The 4,542-nt window shown below is 41.3% G+C and overlaps 1 pseudogene; it reads left to right on the plus strand.

Annotated features, from left to right (window-relative positions):
• The first annotated feature begins 306 nt into the window (after positions 1-306).
• Positions 307-1,352, plus strand: Gapdh-ps117 (Glyceraldehyde-3-phosphate dehydrogenase, pseudogene 117; annotated as a pseudogene).
• The last annotated feature ends 3,190 nt before the right edge of the window (positions 1,353-4,542 follow it).

Here is a 4,542-nt window from a genome sequence, read left to right on the forward strand (position 1 = left end):
CCTGGACTCTGACCTCATAGTTAGCAATGAATATCCTAGTAAGAGCACCAGTGGAAGGAGAAGCCCTGGGTCCTGCTAAGACTGAACCCCCAGTGAACTAGACTGTTGGGGGGAGGGCGGCAATGGGGGGAGGGTTGGGAGGGGAACACCCATAAGGAAGGGGAGGGGGGAGGGGGATGTTTGCCCGGAAACCGGGAAAGGGAATAACACTCGAAATGTATATAAGAAATACTCAAGTTAATAAAAAAAAAAAAAAACACTGCTTCTCTCTGCTCCTCCCTGCTCCAGAGACAGCCACATCTTCTCATGCAGTGCCAGCCTCGTCTCATAGACAAGATAGTGAAGGTTGGTGTGAACGGATTTGGCCGTATAGGGCGCCTGGTTACGAGGGCTGCAAAGTTGTTGCCATCAACAACCCCTTCATTTACCTCAACTACATTGTCTACATGTTCCAGTATGACTCTACCCATGGCAAGTTCAACGGCGCAGTCCAGGCTGAGAATGGGAAGCTTATCATCAACGGGAAGCCCATCACCATCTCCCAGGAGCGAGATTCCACTAACATCAAATGGGTGATGCTGGTGCTGAGTATGTCGTGGAGTCTACTGGCGTCTTCACCACCATGGAGAAGGCTGGGGCTCACTTGAAGTGTGGGGCCAAAAGGGTCATCATCTCAGCTTTCAGCCGATGCCCCCATGTTTGTGATGGGTATGAACCACAAGAAATATGACAACTCCCTCAAGATTGTCAGCAATGCATCCTGCACCACCAACTGCTTATTCCCCCTGGCCAAGGTCAACCATGACAACTTTGGCATCATGGGAGGGCTCATGACCACAGTCCATGCCATCACTGCCACTCAGAAGACTGTGGATGGCCCCTCTGGAAAGCTGTGGCGTGATGGCCATGGGGCAGCCCAGAACATCATCCCTGCATCCACTGGTGCTGACAAGGCTGTGGGCAAGGTCATCCCAAAGCTGAACGGGAAGCTCACTGCCATGGCCTTCCATGTTCCTACCCCCAACGTATCCGTTGTGGATCTGACATGCTGCCTGGAGACACCCGCCAAGTATGATGACATCAAGAAGGTGGTGAAGCAGGCATCCGAGGGACCACAAAAGGGCATCCTGGGCTACACTGAGGACCAGGTTGTCTCCTGCGACTTCAACAGCAACTCCCACTTTTCCACCTTTGATGCTGGGGCTGGCATTACTCTCAATAACAACTTTGTAAAGCTCATTTCCTGGTATGAAAATAAATATGGCTACAGCAACAGGGTGGTGGACCTCATGGCCTACATGGCCTCCAAGGAGCAAGAAACCCTGAACCACCGAGCCCAGCAAGGACACTGAGAGCAAGAGAGAGGCCCTCAGTTGCTGAGGAATCCCCATCCCAACTCAGCCCCCAACACTGAGCGTCTCCCTCACAATTCCATCCCAGACCCCATAATAACAGGAGGGGCCTAGGGAGCCCTCCCTTCTCTCTTGAATACCATCAATAAAGTTTGCTGCACCCCCCCCAAAAAAAGAACACTGGATGCTTTTTCAGAGGACCCAGACTTAATTTCACTCACATGGTGGCTCACAACCATTGTTGATTCCAGTTCCAGGGGACTGATATCTTTTTCTGGCCTCTATGGGTACTAGTCATGTGCATGGAACATACAAAAAAATGAATACATGTGTAGACATAAAATAATCAGTTATTATGCCATGGCCTTTTCATTCTCTGTTAAAATTAAACATGTGTCTTTAGGTTGCTTTTCAAGTTATTTTCAGTATATTCCACATATTTTAATTGACATTCCTTGTTGTTATATATCAGTTGTGCAAATTGTATAAAAGATATAAAACCTTATATAATTTCTTTTGAATATTGTGATGCCAGTCACTTAAGTTTGGACAACACCATGGTATGATGAGATTCATGGAAGGTTCTGTAGTAACACAAAGTATAGTTTAAAAAAAATAAACAAGAGTAGAAGATCACAACTGCCCCCCTGAAAATAAAATAAAATAATAATGTGCATGAGAAGAGAGGAAGGGCTAAAATTGAACCAAATAAATGTGCAGTGCTTCTGACCTACTCTCAGATAATAATGATCTTTTATAAAATGCTGTGCCTACAGATGTCCTTGGAGGAAAATGTACTATAAAGTTCAATAAGGTCTCAATTTTAAAAGAATTCACTTCCAATAGCATTTCAAGAACCCAAACACCAGCTGCTACAATTGTCCTGTGTTGTTTCCTTGGAGACTTCATATCCCCCTGAGCCCCCAAGAAGACAGACTCCAACTCTTATTGGCTGTGACCCTGTGGGCACAGATGCCTAGCTGTAGCTAAAACGAATGGGCATCTCAGGAATCTTTTTTTTTAAATTCAGCTTTATTTTGTGTATATTGATGTTTTGCCTGCATATATATCTGTGTGAGGGTGTTGGATCCCACAGAACTGGAGTTATAGACAGTTGTAAATTGCCATGTGGTTGCTGGAAATTTAACCAGGGTCCTCTGGAAGATCAGCCAGTGTTCTTATCCCCTGATCTTAACCACTGACACATCTCTCCAGTCCCCTTGTCAGGAATCTTAATAAAGTGAGAAATAATAAGCTAACATTACCTAGACATGGTTAATGAGGTAAGAAATGCAATTTCCTCTTAAGAAGTTCAGTAAGGCCTATTGGAGCTAGTACTGGTGGGTTCTTCTCTATGACTTGTTTGATTCTATTATTAGTTCCAAATCCTGCCTGATCTCTCAAGTGCTATGTATCTATGAGAGAGATGGTATTTCCTGTCTTCAGATAAATTTGAACTTTATTATCAAATGATACAGAGTTTTTACCCTCTCAAGAGTCTTATATCAACAGAGAACGACAGCACGGTGTGACTCACTCCTCCTTGTCCTTTCTTTAGGGTCCATTATCTAGTTTTCATTCTTCTTTTAGCCGTTTGCCTCTTTCCTCTGCCGTTCTCCTTTGCATCCTTTCTTCCTCTCACTCTTTTCACTTCATTCTTTTTTCTTTCTTACTTTCATTTACATTCTTTTGGCTTTTTTCAATGAGGTTTACTCACCCTATAAGTGTCTTTCTAGAACAGCGTGCATATAAGAGTCATAGCTGGTCACAATCTCAGATGACTCTTACATATGCATATAGAGGATCTTTATGGATAGGGAGAAAAATCTCATGCTGTGGCTTATGTATGTAGAATAAAGATATCCATAGATTCTTCAACTGTCATTTGAAAATAGTCCTATTTTAAGCCTCTTTTTTTCTGTTCAAAGTGACTTGAAGGTTCGTGATTTTTATTATAAATGGTCTTAGCATCACAGTTCAGTGCTTCGGTCTGATACTAGCACCAATGTTCTTTGTCAGCATGTAAGATTTGGGATAGAATAAATAAAATCAAGGATCATCTTCATATGCAATGACCCAATGTAGTCTTTCATGGCTTTACACTCAGAAAGAAAACTTTGTTTGATTAAAGCTCTGCTATAATACCTTGACATTCTTGGTCATTTTTTTAATATTTATGCTTCATAGAACAACACATGGAAAATACTGGAATATATTGTCTGTATTGTCAAATGGGACAATGGGCCATGCATATGAGCAGAGAACATAAATTCAATATGTATGTGTGCCACCATGACATTATATACACATAGTGTCTCTTGTAGCCTAACATGCAAAATTCCTATAGATTCATTCAGTTTAGAAACTCTAAAGCCTAACATCAATAAGAAAGATGTTGTTAGCAAGATTCCATTCTTTCCTTGTCTAGAAAAAATTGTTTCTAATATAAAAGCACAATAGCCTAGAAACATGATCAAGGAAACTTATGGTGTTCTTCTCCACGTTAGTTCCTCTTAGCAGACACCAATTTAATCTGAAAATAACGTATTCAGGAATGCAGAAAGGGAACAAACCAAGGTTTCTTTACTTGTAAGTCTATCCATATTCCTTAGTAAGCAGAAGAGAGAGTGTAGGATTAAAAAAATTGGGTAGGTTACAGATGTTCAGTGTTTCTACTGTTCTAAAAAGATGACATAAGGGGGCTGGAGAGATAGTTCAGCAGTTAAGAGCATAGACTGCTCTTCCAGGGGTCTGCTGTTCAATTCCAGGCACCCAGATGGTGGCTCACAACCATCTGTAATGGGATTGGATGTTCTCTTCTCGTGTGTCTAAAGAGAGTGACAGTGTAATCATATATATAAATAAATCTTTAAAAAAGATAACACGAATTTTAGCTATGGAATTGCCATAGTTTCATGTAGCACATGTATCATTTAGGTAATTACACAAATTCAAAGGCCTTATGTTTGTATCTGAAATTGACATTGTATAATGTAATGATAGAGTGGTAAAGGTTTATGCTAATGGTTGTCATTTAAGTATAATTTAAAACAACTAGAAACCACTATAGAAAGTCAAGAGTGAAGAGGTGGCAAACTACAGAAGCTGAAAAATGAAGGAAAAGGAAAGGAAATGGAAGCTTTATATTTAATTCCTCTCCCTTTTTTGTTTGCAAATTTCATTGCTGTCT

The sequence above is a fragment of the Rattus norvegicus genome, chromosome X (assembly GCF_021556685.1).
Source record: "Rattus norvegicus strain SHRSP/BbbUtx chromosome X, alternate assembly SHRSP_T2T, whole genome shotgun sequence".
Classification (NCBI taxonomy): Eukaryota; Metazoa; Chordata; class Mammalia; order Rodentia; family Muridae; genus Rattus; species Rattus norvegicus.